Genomic DNA, 18,705 nt, shown 5'->3' with positions numbered 1-18,705 from the left:
CACCCCTGGAGCAATCATTCAACTCATCCCTGGGGTTGGCAACATTGCTGTTGGAACAATAAAGGGATTTTGTTGACAAGGAATAGGAGTTGTAGAAATGTGCAAGGCAAGATCTCTGCCCTTGAGGTCCGTGTTGCCTGGGGGAGACAACAGAAACACAGATATAGCAAATGCAAAATTCATGGTCACACAAACTTAGGTGTACAGAAATGTAAATTCTCTATTAGTCTACCCCCAGATCTAATTTCCAGCCTAAACCTCCCCATTCTGCCACATGCAGGAAACAACGTATCACATCGTGTAAACTCCATCAGGGGTAGGCAGTCACCTGTGTGTGCCACAGACACTTTCTCTGCCTTACTGTATAGGACAGTATAGAACAAAACTTTCATTATTTGGAGCAGGCTCTTTCCTCTCAGACGCATTTTACACCTGCTGCCCATCTGGCCTTAAAACATGATCCTTTGCTGGACCTCGCCCCCAAATTGCAAAGTGACAGTGAAGCACTATCTCCTTCTAAGGAAAGTGGTCCACACAGTTTGCTAGTTCATTGGACAGTGAGTATCAGAGCTCAGTACCAACCCCAGGGTGGACAACAACAAGAGAAAAATCTTTAATTTCATTTGCTTTAAATCTGAAGCAGAGAAAAATGGCCCAGAGGTGTTTATTTGGTAGTGACTATGGAGTCAATTTCCTCTGTTGGGCAGCATGGAGGGCAGGGAGGCTGGAGGTAGAGGCGAGGTTCACGTGTAGACAGACCCATGCCCGAGTTTGGGTGGACTCTGAAATGTGCATCTGCTACCTCAGTGTGTGTTTCTGCTGCCCTCTCACAGCATCACCTCAAGAACAGAGACCCCTCACTTTATGTATCTCCTCAACCTGTCTCCCCTCCCCTTCTCCGCTGCCCCGCCCAGCACAGGACCTGAAACAAAGTAGACGCTCTACAAAAATGCTTGTTTAATAAAAGGTTGTTAGAGTGAATGAATAAATGAGAAAAGGAGGTTACTGCAATGGGAGGAAACGAACCCAATAGATCCTGAAGACAAATGTGTTCAATTGTATCCTGATTAAGGAGAGAAACATAGAAATGCATGCACACAGGCCGATTGAGAGAGAGAGCTCCTGCAGACAGAGCAGAGCTACGATCACCAAGTAAAGAGGAGACAGCCTAATCAGAGAGCCAGACAGGCCCCACCTGACTCTTACTGCAGCTGGGGGAAAAAAAAAAGCCTAGAAGATTCAGCGGGCGCAGTCTCCCCACCTCCGCCCCACTCCCACTGCTCGGAGAGGCAGCATGGAAGCTGCGGGGCGGGGAGGCAGCCGAGCTGGGCTTTCCAGAACGAGGCAGGATGGTGTGAGCTCAAACGCCCTGCAATTGCTGGAGCAACGGTGGCGACACTTGAGTTATTCACAAAGGCTGGAATTCAAATGAGGCTGGCACGGCTCCAAGTCGCAGTAGCTTAGGAGGAGAGAGAAAGGCATATTAAGTATTCATCAAGATCTTAGCGTTGCGTGGGCTCTGAGCGTTCTCCATCTGCATCCCTCCCTCAACCACGGATTTTTGCATGGAGGGGGGTGCTCCCCCAGAAGCACTTTATCCGTCAGTCTGGGGGGTGGGGGTGGGGGCGGCGGGCCGAAGTTAGGCAGAATTGTCTTATCACATGATGGGGGACCTGTATCATGTGATGACTCCGGTGATGTTGGAGGCAGCATGTGACTCCCAGGGCTACGTGGGCTCAAAAACAATTTAAATACAAAAACACAAGCAGGTTCCCCTCCTTTCTTTTGCCTTTTGGTCTGGCTCTCCCTACCTTTGGGTTGGTGCCCGACTGAATGGAAAATCCGTCATCTTGCAGGCACTAACCTGTGAGCACCGGGTACCTGGAGAACCAGGCCCCCTCTGCTGGTGGTCCCCCAGGAGCTGTGCCCCATCATTCTGGAGCCCACTGACTCCCAGCCTGGTAAGTTACTGAACACTTTGAGCAATTATTTGCGAAGCTGTCCTAGACTGCCTCATTAGCATGCACAGGGTACCCTCACTGGGCACTGGACACGTTGGGAGGAAAGTGCCTGCCAGCTCTGGGGAGCTGCAGCTCTCCAGTCGGTGGTCCGTCTGTCTGTCAGCCAAACCTCCCCAGCCTTCCTAGGAAGCCGAGCTGTGCTGGTTACGTTGTGCTGGGGTGGAAAGAGCTCCTCCATCCTTTTCCCCCTCTTCCCCCCCTTCAGCCTGCCTCTTTCCCATCTCTCTCCTCCCTCAGTCTTGCTCCTCTGAGTCTCTCTCTCACCTGCCCTCTCCCTCTCCAACTCCTATTTTCCCCTCTTATTTGCCCCCACTTTCTCTCTCCCACTGCTTTTCTTAGGGGGTCTGCTCCCCTCGCCTTCAAAACAAAATTTTTTTGGACACCTAGATCTTATATTCTTTCTGTCCAGAACCTGAAAGACAAGCCTCTGAGGACTTGGTGATTGGAAATGTACTAACTATCCCTTCTAAAATGTTTTTCTCACCAATACAATGTATATGGCCCGGTTCCTGCCATATATATGTGTGTGTGTGTGTGTGTGCGCGCGTCTGTTTTAAAGGGTGGCTGATCTTTTTATTGGGGCCATCAGAACTGTTTCTTGGGTGGACGTTTGTTGGCTCCTGATCCCCGCTCAGCTAGGGGATCATCAAGTGATAGGAGGGGCACTTATAGCAGTCAGGAGACATTGCTCTCTGACCCCAAATGTCTGGCTCTGTGGGAGAAATCAGGTCTTAAAGCAGGGGCCAAGATCCAGTCAGTACTCAAGGATTAGGGGCTCTACGCATCTCAGAGAGCTGGCTCAGAGTTTGAGGCCGCACCTTTGCAGAATGAGGCAGATAGCTGGCTGAGAAACTAGCCATGGGGAAGACACATGTAAATTTAATCATGGCAGTGTCCATACTTACTACATAGGAAAGAGATATTGGCTATGTCAGAAGCTTCTGGTTCACTGTTATCCAGGTGTGCTGATACCTGTTCAGCAAGAAATAATTAACAATTATTGTGCACAACCCACCCAAGGAGTCAATGAGCAGGTACTATTTTTATCCCCAATTTAGAGATGGGCAAACTGAGGCACAAAGCAGTTAGTTAGGTCACTCAACTAGGAAGTGATAGAGCTAGGATTCAAGCCCAGACAGCTTTTCTCCAGAGCCTGCACAGTTAACTACTATGATAAACTGCCTCAAAAAAAAAAAAAAAAATCCAGGGGCACCTGGGTTGCTCAGTCAGTTGGGCGTCTGCCTTCGGCTCAGGTCATGATCTCCAGGTCCTGGGATCAAGCCCTGCATCAAGCTCTCAGCTCAGTGGGGAGTTTGCTTCTCTCTCTTCCTCTGCCTCTCCCCCTGCTTATGCTCTCTTTGTCTCTCTCTCTCAAATGAATAAGTAGTATCTTAAAAAAAAAAATCCATCCACATTACTATGTGACAGGGAGTATGCAAGGTTCAGGGCTATATTTGTGAACAAAACAGAGACATCCTGTTCTCATGGAGTTGACAGTTCATTGGAGAAGGCAACTATTAAACATCATCACAAGACAATATATAATTTCAAATCGGACCATTTGCTAAAAAGAATAGTAGGTGCCATGAGAATATGTAACTGGAGACATACTTCAGTTGGTGGACAAAGAAGAAGAGTTGGTCAGAGGAGTACCCTCTGCCAATGTAATACTTAAGATGTAACCTGAGAGAGAGAGGAGCAGAAAGTCAAGCAGGTGAAGAGCCAGGAGGAACATTCCAGACCGAGGGAATAGCATGTGTGAGAGCCTTGAGGTGGGGAAGAGCTGGGACCACTCGAGGAGCAACAGGACGCCGATAGGCTGAGCCCGGTGTAAGTGGGACCATGATAGGAGATGAGGCCCTCCAGACTATGTGGATCTCTTGTAGGCCTTGCTAAAGTGACTTGGGTTGTATTCCAGGATCAATGAAAAACCATTAAAGTATTGAAAGTAGGGAAGTAGCATAATTGGATCTGCAGTACGAAAAGCCTTCTTCAAGAGGTGTATCAGTTAGTTTTTGCTGCATTACAAACCACACTGAAATATAGTGGCTTAAAACAACACTCATTTATAGCTCCTTATGCCATGAGTTGGCAATTGCAGGTGGGATCATCTGGATAGTACTTCTTGCCTGGGTTCACTCGTGTAGCTAATCAGCTGGCACACTGGCTGCCGGTGGCTGATCCTAGATGATCTCATGCACGCGTCTGCTGATTGGCAGGGGCAACAGAAATTGGCAGGGCCATGTGTCTCCATATCTAGTGAGCTAGCCCAGTCTTCTTCATATGACGGCTGGGTTCCAAAAGCAACAAGAGAAGGGGAACCCCCAACGCACAAGCACTTTACAAACACCCACTTGTTTCACGTTTGCTAGTGTTCCATTGGGCCTACACAGATTACATGGTCAAGGCCAGATTCAATGGATGGAGAAATAGATCTCTTAACCAGAGGAGCTATAAAATATTGGGTTCCATTTGTTTCCAGTGTACAACGTGAATTCAAAATGATAAGCTGGATACTGTCTTCCTCTACTATGGGAGGAACTGAAAGCCAGGAGGAAATTTGGAGCCAATTTCGCTATGGTTGGAAATGAACTTAAACTTGGTCGTATATCAAACTTTGTGTTCTGATTAGAACAAGTAGGAGTCTAAGCATCTGTTTTGGCCACAGATCAGGAGCATATCTAGAATGTGGTATAGAAATGTCGCCTCCTTTTCTCACAGGATTATCTGGGAATAGCTTGGAGTCTAGGAAGACTTTTAAGATTGTTACCCTAGAATGAAATTTGGGCCATATGGAACTCAGAATGTGTTTAAGTGTTCCAGGCAAGGCAACAGCATGTACAAAGGCCCTGAGGCAAGGAAGTAGGTGGCTTGTTTGGGAAACAGGAGACAATTTAGTTTAATGTAATTGCAGTGGAAATGGAACAGGAGTGGACAGACAAGAAAGATGCTTAAGAGGTAGGAAAAAAAAAAAAACAAACAAGCCTTGCTTATGGATCTGATAGGAGTTGAAAAAAAGGGACATATTAAAGAAGCTTCCCAGGTTGGTGATACTATTTCCTAAAGTGGAAAGACTAGGTTTGGATCAGGATGTTTGCAGGGGGAACCGGAATAGGAAGGGCAGAAAAAAGTCAAACATGGTATCAGCTGGGTCAAATCTTTCTGAGACACTGAGTAAATTAAGGGGCAGAAAAGAGTCTGTTTGACTTGGAAACGTGGAGGTAGCTGCAGACTTGGACAAGAGCAATTTTGGTGGAGTGGTGAGGATGGAGACCAAATTGGAGTGGGTTAAGGAGTGAATGAAGATAAACAAACTGTGAAAGGCATAACAGAAATCAGGCAGTATTTAGATATGGGTCAGGGGAACTGTCTTGATTTTACATTTGCTTTAAAAAAAAAAATAGAAGCCTCTAGATTATGTAAACTATCAGAGCAGTCCAGCTGGAAGAGAGAGAGGGAATGGGATCCAAAGTGTGTATGAATGAATAGGTGATGACAGATTTTTATTTTTTATAGGAGCGGATAATGAGAAAAGATGGAGCAGTACAGGGAAGCTTGTAGATGTGGTGTTGGGAAGATGAAGCACTTGCTGTCTGTCAGCTTTTATTTTCACAGCGAAGTAGAAGGCAAGGTCATTAGCAGAGAGAAAAGGAGATGAGAAGAGGAAAGAGGAGGACATAGTCTTCTTGGAGAGGGAGAAATAAACATTGTAAAGAACGGAGCAGGGTTGCTAGATAAAACAGAGTGCCTATTAAGAGCATGTATCGGGGCGTTTTCTCCAATGTCATTTAAGTGGTTGGGTCCAAGCACCTGGAGATGGTAGAGTGCCATCACACTGAAGTTTTGCTGGACAAATTCCACAGAAGAGAAAAGGGCAAGGATGTTGAAGCAGGTTAAAACGGAGTGATTGTCAAGGTGAGCCACAGGATCTAAGCTGGGCCAGAATGGGAATGGGACCAGGAAGAAATGATGAAGAATGAGTCAGTGGTAGAAGCCAACGGGATAGAGGTTATGAAGAGGTGAAAGACTGTGTTCTTGAAGGGAGTCCTGCATCAGCATCACCTGCGAGCTTGTTAGAAATGCAGGAGAGGGGCGCCTGGGTGGCTCAGTCGTTAAGTGTCTGCCTTCAGCTCAGGTCATGGTCCCAGGGTCCTGGGATCGAGCCCCGCATCGGGCTTCCTGCTCAGAGGGAAGCCTGCTTCTCCCTCTCCCACTCCCCCCAGCTTGTGTTCCCTCTCTAGCTATGTCTCTCTCTGTCAAATAAATAATAAAATCTTAAAAAAAAAAAAAAAAAAAAAAGAAATGCAGGATATCAGGTCCCATTTCAGATCTTCTGAATCCAAATCTGCATTTTAACAAGATCTTTCTGATTTGTATGCACCTTAAAGATTGAGAAGCAAAGGGACACCTGGGTAGCTCAGTTGGTTAAGCATCTGACTTTTGATCTCAGCTCAGGCCTTGATGTCAGGGTGGTGAGTTCAAGCCCCACGTTGGGCTCCACGCTGGGTTTGGAGCCTACTTAAAAAAAAAAAGATTGAGAAGCACAGCTCTAGAGTATCCTGTGGAAGAAAAATGGTGCTATTGTGGGCAAGGTGAGAAGGTAATGAACCCCAAAGTGTCCCTTTCAAAACAGATCTTGATTGAGCAAATTTCTTTTTTTTTTTGCTCTCGTTTTTATCTTACTTTATTTTTAGTATGCAGAATTTCAAACATGTTAAAATTTAGTGAAACCCCGTATACCATCATAAACTTCAATAATTTTCAACTCATGGCCAATCTTGTTTTCTTTATACTGTCCCTCCCACCCAGAATTGTCTTGAGTCAAATCTTAGACTAATGTAATTTCATCTGTAAATATTTCATTATCAACCTCTAAAAGACAAGGACTCCCTTTTTAACCATAACCACTGTACCATCACCACATCCCAATAAAATCAAGAATAAATCCTTATTATCATCAGATAACCAGTTAATGCTCACATTATCTGCAATTGCCATATTATTTAATTTGTAATTTGTTTGTTCGATGAGTATCCAAATAAGGTCCACACATGGCAGTTGGTAACTATGTCTTTTAAGTCTTGTGTAAGTTACAGGTCCCGTCTTCATCTCTTTTTTTCCTTGACATTTTGAAGGTTTATTTATTTATTTATTTGAGAGAGAGAGAGAGAAGAAACAAGATGTATTGTTTTGAAGAAACAAGATGATTTGTCCTCTAGATTTTCCCAAAGTCTAGACTTTGCTGATTGTTTACTCATGGTATCATTTAATATGTTCTGCTATCCTTTATATTCTCTATAAACTGATAATTAGACCTAAAGGGAATTGCTTTTGAAAAAACTTCGTAGTGAAATATATCCCACATAAAACATGTATAAAATATATATGTACAGCTTAAAGAATAAAAATACCCTCATAACAACCACCTCCTGCCTTAGAAACTTTCCAAAAATATCCCTCTTCATCTTCCCTAGAGATAACTTTTATCTTGACTTTTGTAATAATTTTTCTGCTGCTTTTTTCCATATATGTGTGCATCCCTAAGCAATATATTATTTAGTTTTTCCAACTTTGTGAGTTGTATATAAATGTAATCACACCACAGACATTCTTCTGTGGCATGTATCTTGCTTGATATTTTTATTTCTGAGATTCATTCATGTCTATATTTGTAGTTATGGTTCATTCATTTTCATTGGCTTATAGTAATCAACCATGTGAATGTTTTATGATTTATTCATTCTACTCTTGGTGGGCATTTGGTTCCCACCTAGCCCCAGTTTTGAGGTATTATGAATAACGCTGCTATGAACATTCTTGTACATATCTGTGTCCTTGTGCAAGAATTCCCCTAGGTATATACCTAGAAGTGAAAATGCTGGATCGTAGGGGCATCTGGGTGGCTCAGTCGGTTGAGTATCTACCTTCAGCTCGGGTCATGATCCTCGGGTCCTGGGATCGAGCCCTGCATCACATCGGGCTCCCTGCTCGGTGGGGAGACTGCTTCTCCCTCTCCCTCTGCCACTTCCCCTGCTTGCTCACTCTCTCTCTCTCAAATAAATAAATAAAATCTTTAAAAAAAAAAAAAAAAAGAAAATGCTGGATCATAGAGTATGCCTCAGTTCAACTTTACAAGAAACTGCTAAACCATTTTCTGCAAGCTGATTTGTTCCTTTCCAATCCTTATACCTTCTAATTTCTTTTTGCCTCATTGTACCAGCTAAATCCTCTAATACAATATAATAGAAATGGTGAAAGCAATTCTTGTCTCATTTTGATCTCGAAGGGAAAGCATTCAACATTACACATTTAGGTAACATGTTTGCTAAAGGGGTTTTTTAGAGTTGTGTGTGTGTGTGTGTTTATCAGATTAAGAAAATTCCTATTTCTCCTTTGCTCAGTTTTGTTTAACCATTAATGGTTTTTGAACTTTATCAAACACTTTTTCTGTGTCTTTTGAGATAATAAAATGATTTTCCTATTTTTATTCTTTTAGTATAGTGAATTATGTTGATTTTCTTTTTTCCCAGCTTTATTGACATACTATTAACATAAGCTATGTAGGTGTAAGATGTACAGTGTAATGATTTGATACACACATATATTGTGAAATGATTGCCACAATAAGGTTAGTAAACACCTCCATTCTCTCTCATAATTTTGTTTTTGTATTTGTGGTGATAACATTTAAGATCTAATCTCTTAACAACTAATAGTAATATAGTATTGTTAGTTGTAGTCATCATGCTGTACATTAGATTCCTGGAACTTAGAGTTGGAACTTTATACTCTTTGACCAACATCTTCCTCATTTTCCCTGCTGCCCCCCCCCCACCCCAGGGCCTGGCAACCACCAGTTTACTCTCTGTTTCAGTGAGTTCAGATTTTTTAGATCCCACATGTAAGTGAGAAGATACCATGTTTGTGTTTCTCTGTCTGACTTATTTCACTTGGCCCTCAGGGTCCATCCATATTGTTACAAAATGCAGGATTTCCTTCTTTTTTATAGCTGAATAATATCCCAGTGTATGTGTATGTGTACATATCACAGTTGATTTAGCTATTCATCCATCAGTGGACACTTATGTTGTTTCCATGTCTTGGCTATTGTGGATAATGCTGTAATGAATATGAGGGTGCAAATATCTCTTCAATATTGATTACATTTCCATCAAATATATACCCAGAAGCAGGATTACTGGATCATATGGTAGTTCTATTTTTAATTTTTTGAGGAACCTCTATAGCGTTTTCCACAGTGGCTGCACCAATTTACATTCCCACCATAGCACACAGGGCTCCCTTTTCTCCACACCTTCCCCAACAACATTTGTTGTCTCTTGCCTTTTTGGAAATAGCGTTCTAATAGGAAAAGGCGATATCTCATTGTGGTTTTGATTTACATTCCTTTGATGATTAGTGATGTTGAGCATCTTTTCAGGTACCTGTTGGCCAGCTGTATGTCTTCTTTGGGAAAACATCTATTCAAATCCTTTAATCAGATTTTTTTTCTATTAAGTTGTGTATTTGGGGTATTAACCTCATGTATTTGGGGTATTAACCCCTAACAGATAGATGATCTGCAAATATTTTCTCGCATTCTATAGGCTGCCTTTTCATTTTGCTGATTGTTGCTTTTGCTCTACAGAGGCTTTGTAGTTTGATGTAGTCCCACATGTTGATTGCTGCTTTTGTTACTTGTACTTTGTTGTCATATCCTAAAAATCGTTGCTAAGACTAATGTCAAGGAGAATTTCCCCTGTGTTTTCTTCTGGTACATTTTGGGCCTTCCATTTAAGTCTTCAATCCATTTCCAGAAAACTTTAGTGAGTAGTGTAAGACTGGGGTCCAATTTCATTCTTTTGCATGTAAATATCCAGTTTTCCCAGTACCATTTATTGAAGAGGCTGTCCTTTCCCCATTAAGTATTCTTGGCTCCCTTCTCACGTATTAGTTGCCTGTGTATGTGTGGGTTTATTCCTGGGCTCTCGTGCTATCCCACTGGCTTATGTTTTCTTCTATGCGAGTACCATGCTGTTTTGATTACTGCAGCTCTGTAATAAATCTTGACATCAAGAAGTATGTTTTGGTCTTACAGCTTTGTTCTTCTTTCCCAGGATTGCTTTAGCTATTCAGGATCTTTTGTGGTTCTATATACATTTTAGGATTTTTTTTCAATTTCTGTAAAAAATGGCCACTGAGGTTTTGATAGGGATTGCTTTGAATCTACAGATGGGTAGTATGGACATTTTAATAACGATAATTCTTCCAATTCATGTGCATGGGATATATTTCATTTGTTTGTGTCCTCTTCAGTTTTTTTCATCAGTGTCTTTTTTTTTTTTTAAAGATTCCATTTATTTATTTGACAGAAAGAGACACAGTGAAAGAGGTTAGCACAAGCAGGGGGGAGTGGGAGAGGGAGAAGCAGGCTTCCTGAGGAGCAGGGAGCTCAATGCAGGGCTCGATCCCAGGACCCCGGGATCATGACCTGAGCCGAAGGCAGACGCTTAATGACTGAGCCACCCAGGCGCCCCATCAGTGTCTTGTAATTTGCAGCAAATTTATCTCCTTGCTTAAAATTTATTCCTAAGTATTTTACTATTTTACTATTTTTGATGCCATTTTATTTTTTTATTTTTTAAAGATTTTATTTATTTATTTGTCAGAGACAAAGAGAACACAAGCAGCAGTAGCAACAGGCAGAGCGGGGAGCCCATTGCAGGACTGGGATCATGACCTAAGCTGAAGGTAGATGCTTAACCAACTGAGCCACCCAGGCATTCCTTTTGATGCCATTTTAAATGGGATTTTTTTTCCAGATGATTTGCTGCTACTATATAGAAAAGCAACTGCTGTTTATAAGTTGGTTTTGTATCCTGCAACCTTACAGAATTCATTTATTAGTTCTAATGGGTTTTTTTGTGGAGTCTTTAGGATTTTCTATGTATAAGATCATAACATCTTCAAGGACGATTTACTTCTTTCTCTCTGATTTAGATGCCATTTATTTCTTTTTCTTGCCTAATTGGTCTGGTTAGGACTTCCAGTACTATGTTGAACAGGAGTATTGAGAGTGGGCAGCTTTCTTTTGTTCCTGATCTTAGTGAGAAATCAACCTTTCATTGTTGAATATGGTGTGGGTTTGTCATATAGGACCTTTATTATGTTGAGGTATGTTCATTCCTTCTATACCCAATTTGTTGAAGGTTTTTATCATGAAAGGATGTTGAGTTTTGTCAAATACTTTTCTTCCTCTGTTGAGATGATCATATGATTTTTATCTTTCATTCTGTTAATGTGGTATTCACATTTATCGATTTGCAACCCAGGAATGAACCTCACTTGATCATGTTGTACAATCATTTCAATATGCTGAATTCATTTTGCTAGTATTTTGATGAGGATATCTATATCTATATTCATTAGGAATAGGGGCCTGTAGTTTACTTTTCTTGTGTTGTCCTTATCTGGCTTTGGTATCAGAGTACTGCTGGACTCAAAAAATGAGTTTGGGAGTGTCCCTTCCTCTTCAATTTTTGGGAAGAGTTTGAAAAGGATTGATGTAAATTCCTCTTTAAATATTTGTTAGAATTCACCAGTGAAGCCATCTGGTGCTGGGCTTTTCTCTCTTGGGAGGTTTTAAAATTATCGATTCAATCTCCTTACTTGTTTTTGGTCTATTCATATTTTCTATTTCTTCATGATTCAGTCTTGATAGGTTGTATGTTTCTAGGAATTTATCCATTTTTTCTGGATTATCCCATTTGTTGGCATATAATGGTTCATAGTAGTCTCTTATGATCATTTGTATTACTGTGGTGTTAGTTGTAATGTCTCCTCTTTCATTTCTGATTTTAGTTATTTGGGTCCTTTCTTTTTTTCTTTGTCTGGTTAAAGGTTTGCCAATTTGTTTATCTTTTTAAAAAAACTAGCTGTTAATTTGGTTGATCTTTTCTATTGTTTTTCCTCTATTTCATATATTTCTGCTCTGATCTTTGTTATGTCCTTCTTTCTGCTAACCTTGGGCTTAGTTACTTTTTCTAGTTCCTTAAGGGGTAAAGTTAGGTTTTTTATTTGTGATTTTTGTTGTTGTTGTTTTCGGGTCCTGTCATTTTAATCAGGATTGCCATGAAAAGCAATAACCTCAGCTAGCCACTTTGCCATCCTTCTCCACCTAACCCTCATTCCCCTTCATATGCACACAGCACAGGAACCCAAAGACGCCCCTCTCCCCTCCATTCTCCCTATTCCTATTAGGGGAAGAAATGTCACTATACAGCATGAAACAGGATGAATAAAAATATCTTTATGAAGACTTTTGTTGTGCTATTATCTTAGGGGAGAGTCAAAGGCAGAGTTAAGGGCTGGGTGAAGTTTGGGAATCTCTTAGAGACCAAAATTTTTTTTCAGGGGCACAGAACCCATAGTTTGCTCAAAAAAGAGACTATGTCTGAAAGGACAGGGGCTAGGCTGGGCTAGGCTGAAAGTTTTTCTCAAGAGTATTGTGAGGATAAGGGCACCTTAAAATCCATTCTCCTTCCTCTTTCCTACCTTCCCCAGCTTCCAGGTAGAAGAGTAGGGGTCTCGTGAGCAGGGAATAGTCACAGTTCTCTTAGGATTTCATCTGTGATTCCCAGGGTGGGTAGTGAGTAGGGCTTATCCCCTGGTGCTGTCTGACCTCTTTCCCCAGGTCAGGATTTTTTGTCTTTGCCTGTGAGCACCAAGTCCTGAAGGATGTCAGATGGTGATACAATTTCCTTGACTGCATCATTCTTATCCACCACTACAAATAGGTAAATCTCTGGTTCCACCAGCCTGTTGATGATGGTCTCCAAAGTCTCATGCAAATAGCACTTGAGGACATTTTTAAAGATTTTATTTATCTATTTATTTGAGAGAGAGAGAGAGAGAGAGTGCGTGTGCATGCATGTGAGTGGCGGGAGGAGCAGAGGGGAAGGGAGAGGAAAAGGGGAAAGAATCTCCTGCAGACTCTCTGCTCAGCATGGAGCCTGTTGCGGGGCTCAATCTCACAACCCTGAGAACATGACCTGAGCTGAAACCAAGATCAGACACTTAACTGACTGAACCACCCAGGAGCCCCAAGGACACATTTAAAGTAATGTGATCAACACTGTAGAGCTTTGGTCACTGACACATCTAGGTTATTGTAGGTCTTTTCTGCTGCCAAATTGATAACATAAAACTTAGAGTAGATGTCCACCACACACTCTTTCTCATCCAGTGGCAGGGCTGAAAATCAGTGCTGTACAAAATGCCTAGAGCCCGGGCGCCTGGGTGGCTCAGTCATTAAGCGTCTGCCTTCAGCTCAGGTCATGGTCCCCGGGTCCTGGGATCGAGCCCCGCATTGGGCTCCCTGCTCGGCGGGGAGACTGCTTCTCCCTCTCCCACTCCCCCTGCTTGTGTTCCCTCTCTCGCTGTCTCTCTGTCAAATAAATAAATAAAATCTTAAAAAAAAAAATGCCTAGAGCCATGTAAACAGGGGTGGTAGCGTGACTCATAACAGTGTTGGCCTACATGCTAATCTATAGCTCTTTCAGAGACTTAGACATGAACTCTGGCTTGGGAAACACAGGCAAACAATTTGAAGAACTTGAGAATGCTCTTGTAGGTGAGGATATACAAAGTGTTGCCTGATTCCGGGTCAATAACTGGCAGCCTGTGGGTCTTATTTTGAATTAATGAAGAGACAGCATCAAACAAGCTGGCGTTAGAAGCAATGCATACAAGGGATTAAAGAAGTCCTATGGGTACGCTTCCCTCCAGGTTTCTGCCTTGCATTCTTACAGCTCATAGATCTATACCAAGACTGGTTTATTAGTAATAGTGCAGGATATTGATGAAATCCTTGATGGCCAGCATGCCCACAAAACTTTGATTCTTACTTTCCCACTGCCCCATAAGGGACAGCTTATATACCATTAGTTGCCAAAGGGGGGAAGAAAAAAAAAGTTTTCTTCATCTACAGGGAAATATTAAATACAAACAAATTGGAGCTTGTGGGAATCTGGTCATAGCTGTGATGAGACTCATAAAAGAAGTGTACGTGCTATGGTTAGATTCTGCGGTCCCTTGAGGATGCTCATTTTCCAGAGCTGGAAGCTATCCCAAGAAGTGACCATCTCCTTTGCAAGAGACACTTGCTGGGTTCTTTTGCTTTAGGAAACGTGCTCTCTTTTTTTCACAATGAAGGCATTTATTGCTTTAAACTTCCCTCTCAGAACTGCTTTTGCTGCATCCCATGAGTTTGGTGCCTTGTGTTTTCATTTTCCTTTGTATCAAGATATTTTTTTATTTCCCTTTTGATTTCTTCTTTGACTCAGTGGTTGTTCAAGAGTATGTTGTTTAATTTCCACACATTTGTGAATTTTCCAGTTTTGCTCTTGTAATTGATTTCTAGTTTCATACCATTGTGGTCAGAAAAGATATTTGGTATGATTTCAGTCACCTTGCATTTGCTAAGAATTGTTCTGTAACTGAACATATCTATCCTAGAGAATGTTCATGTGCACTTCAGACAAATGTGTATTCTACTGCCATTGGGTGGAATGTTCTGCATGTATTTGGGCTAAGGTATAGTCCAATGTTTCTTTATTGATTTTCTGTCTGGATAAACAAGTCTATTGTTTTAAGTGAACTCCTGAAGTCCCCTACTATTATTGTAGTGTTGTTTGTTTCTCCCTTCAGATCTGTTAGTATTTGCTTAGTATAATGTTTAGTTGCTCTGATATTAAGTGCATATATATTTACAATTGTTATATTCTCTTGATGAATTAACCCCTTTATCATTACATAATGACCTTTGTTGTTTCTTGTTACAATTTTTGACTTAAAAGTCTATTTTGCTGATACAAGTATAGCTACTCCTACTCGCTTTTGGTTTCCATTTGCATGAAATATATTTTTCTACCCCTTCACTTTGAGACTATGTATGTCCTTAAGGTTGAAGTGAGTCTCTTGTACACAACATATGGTTGGGTTGTGTTTTTTAATCCATTCAGCCACTCTATGCCTTTTGATTGGAGAATTTAATCTATTTATAGTAGAAGTAATTATTGATAGGTAAATACTTATTAATGCCATCTTACTGTTTTCTGGTTGCTTTGTAGTTCCCTTATTTATTTCTTCCTCTTCTGTTACCTTTCATTGTGAGTTGATGATTTTCCATAGTAGTAAGCTTTGATCGTCTTTACCTTTTGTGTGTCTACCATAGGTCTTTGTTTTGTGGTTATTATGAGAATTGTATAAAATGTCTCATAGACTTAACAGTCTACTTTAAGATGATAATTTGCTTCGATCATATACAAAAATTCAACCCTCTTACTGCCCTCCCATATTTTATGTTTTTGATGTCACAGTTTATCTCATTTATATTGTAGATCCACTAACATATTATGGTAGTGATAGTTACTTTTAATACTTCTGTTCTTTAAACCTTTATATTACAATTAAGTGATTAACACACAACCATATTACAGTATTATTCTGAATTTGACTATATACTTCCCTTTACCAATATGTTTTATATTTGCATATATTTTCATGTTGCTAATTAATGTCCTTTCATTTCTGCTCCAAGAATTCCTTTCAGCATGTCTTGTAAGGCAGTTCTAGTGATGACGATCTCCCCCAGCTTCTGTTTGTTTGGAAAAATCTTTATCTCTCCTTCATTTCTCAAAACAACTTTGCCAGGTAAATTATTCTTGGTTGATAGTTTCTTTTTTTTTTTTCTTTCAGCAATCTGAATGTATCATTCCACTCTTCCTGTCCTGCAAGGTCTCTGCTAAAAAATCTTCTATAGCCTTAGGGGGGTTCCCAGATATGTGAGAATTTTTTTTAATCTTGCTGCTTTAAAAATTCTTTTTCTTTGATTTTAGACAGTTTTATTTATTTATTTATTTATTTATTTATTTATTTATTTTTTAAAGATTTTATTTATTTATTTGAGACAGAATGAGAGAGAGAGAGAGAGCACATGAGAGGGGGGAGGGTCAGAGGGAGAAGCAGGCTCCCTGCTGAGCAGGGAGCCCGATGCGGGACTCGATCCAGGGACTCCAGGATCATGACCTGAGCCGAAGGCAGTCGCTTAACCAACTGAGCCACCCAGGCGCCCTAGACAGTTTTATTATAAAGTGTCTTAGAAAAGATCATTTTGGGCTGAAATTTTAGGGTGACTTATTAACTTTTTGGATGTCCAAATCTCTATCCAGATTTGGGAAGTTCTCAGCCATTATTTCTTTAAATAAGCTTTCTGCCTCTTTTCCCCACTCTTCTCTTTCTGGTAATCCAGTAATGCATGGTTTCTTTGAATGTTATCACATAATTCATATAGGCTTTCTTTATTCTTTTTCATTTTTTTTCTTTTTGCTCCTCTGACTGATTTCAAATGATCTGCCGTCTAGCTCATGAATTCTTTCTTCTGCTTGGTCGAGTCTGCTGTTGAGCTTTCTATTGATCTCTTCATTTTAGTTATTGTATTTGTTAGTTCTAGGACTTCTGTGTTTGTTTTTTTTTAATGGTTTCTATTTCTTGCTGGACTTCTCATTTTGTTCATGCATTGTTTTCCTAATTTCATTTAGTTTTTATCTGTGTTTTCTTGCAGTTCACAGAATTTCTTTAAGAAGATTATTCTGAATTCTTTGTCAGACAGTTCCTAGATCTCCATTTCTTTAGGGTCAGTTGTTGGAGTTTTATTAGTTTCTTTTGGTGAGGTCATGTTTCCTTGATTATTCATGATCCTCGTGGCCTTGCTTTGGTGTCTGCACAATTAAGGAAGTAGGCACCTCTTCCAGTCTTTACACTCTGGCTTCAACAGGCAAAACTTTTCACTAGTTGGCCTCTCCAGAGATTCTGGGTGGGCCATCTGGCGGTAACCATATGCAGGCTTATTATTGGAGTCCTTTGGTAGGCAGGCCATGCTTGGGTACATGGTGGTGGACCTGGATCTTGAGTCCACAGGGGCCATCCAGGTGTTGGGGATCACTGAGGAGAGCCCAGCATCTGGATCCAGGTGGGCTAGTAGTACTTATCCAGAGAATGATTTGCAGACTTTTGATCTTCAGTAATGTAGTGCAAATATATAACCCAGCAGGTACACCAGATGACCCATTGGGTGAGGAATGAAAATAGTGGAACTTCTAATTATATTTATTCCTTACCTCATTTCTTTTAGTTTCCATTTCATGAATGTTTTTTAATATACTGAGTGTTTCATACAATAATATGTATACATAAAATATAAATAAATACACACATTTGTGGGGGTGCAGTCCCAAAATATATACTGTTGAAGTGAGTGTTCAAATGAGTTTAGGGACCATTACTCCAAGCCACTACCTTCTACTTTCTCTTCTTACTGATTAACTTACAACTTTTTTTTTTTTTTTAAGATTTTATTTATTTGACAGAGAGAGACACAGCAAGAGAGGGAACATAAGCAGGGAGAGTGGGAGAGGGAGAAGCAGGCCCCCCACCGAGCAGGGAGCCTGATGCAGGGCTCGATCCCAGGACCCTGGGACCATGACCTGAGCTGAAGGCAGATGCTTAACGACTGAGCCACCCAGGCGCCCCTTACAGCTTTCTTAATTACTAGCAGACCTGAAGATATATTCTTGCCACCTTGATAGAACTGTATTTTCTGAATATCTATAAAGCAATATCATCTACCAGAGATAATGATTTTAGAAACTTTACCTATTGTCATGGGTCTCACTCTTGGAGAGTAAATTGGAGAGGGTAAAACAGAATATATTTTCTGTGCCTTATGAAGTTAACTAGTTGCTGTTATAGACACAATGAGAATTAATTCTGTTCTCTGACCACCTGAGAATAACATTTTTAAGGTGAGGAATTACCTATTCATTGAGACATAAGTCAATAAGTGGAGTCAACTAATGATAGACCAGGGAACAATCAGATACAATGTAGTAAATTATGTTCTGTCATATTGTAATTCTTAATAACTCAGTTGTCACTCTAGACATTTTTGCGTCTTTATTTGGAGAATGGAAAGAAATAAAATGTAGGCTATTACAGACAATGTAAAAATCCTGGGATGTGGGTGGAAGGAAAGAAGATTCCTTACGAAGAAGATTCTTCAATGGGGTGCTGATGGGTGAGTGAGAGTTCACCAAGGTGACGAGGCAAGAAATGGAAGAGAACATCCCAGACAGAGGGAGCAAAGTGTGCACAGACACAGATGGAAGATCACTGAGGAAGGGAAAGGAGTGTGGTATGGCTGGAGCGTACGGAGGCTGTGCGTGTTTGTGAGAGAGTGCAGGAAGGGGAGGTCAAAGAGGGGATGCCAAACAACGTGGTCATTAAGAGTTAGACAATCTTGGGACCAGATTCCTGCTCAGCCTCCTACTATCTCTGTGATCATGAGCAAGTACCTCTGTAATACACAGAAATCCCTTTCTATATATGTACAATAACAACACTAGCACCTCCCTCCTAGGGTTATTCTGAGTTTGAAGTAAGAGAATCCATTTGAAATGCTTAGATTGGCACTGATCACATGGGATCATTTAAGGCCTCAGTAAAGAGAAAGTGTTGTTGTTATTGTCATTGTTATACGCCATCCACACACACACACACACACACATACATATGCTAATAACTGTTAGATGGCTTACATACCACGTCAAAGAGCTCAAGCTTTATC

The 18,705-nt window shown here is 40.9% G+C and overlaps 1 long non-coding RNA gene and 1 pseudogene across 3 annotated transcripts in view; one reads left to right on the top strand and one right to left on the bottom strand.

The window, feature by feature from the left end:
- Window positions 1-1,678: 1,678 nt before the first annotated feature.
- Window positions 1,679-18,705, top strand: part of LOC118548593 (uncharacterized) — a 67,135-nt gene continuing 50,108 nt past the window's right edge. For all 3 annotated transcript variants that reach the window (XR_013448812.1, XR_013448813.1, XR_013448811.1), the window contains exon 1: window positions 1,679-1,961. This is a non-coding gene — a long non-coding RNA (uncharacterized LOC118548593). The remainder of the gene's footprint in view (window positions 1,962-18,705) is intronic.
- On the bottom strand, window positions 12,716-14,164 carry LOC118555912 (5'-AMP-activated protein kinase subunit gamma-1 pseudogene; annotated as a pseudogene).

The sequence above is a fragment of the Halichoerus grypus genome, chromosome 6 (assembly GCF_964656455.1).
Source record: "Halichoerus grypus chromosome 6, mHalGry1.hap1.1, whole genome shotgun sequence".
NCBI lineage: Eukaryota > Metazoa > Chordata > Mammalia > Carnivora > Phocidae > Halichoerus > Halichoerus grypus.
This window is presented reverse-complemented; position numbering and strand designations above follow the sequence as displayed.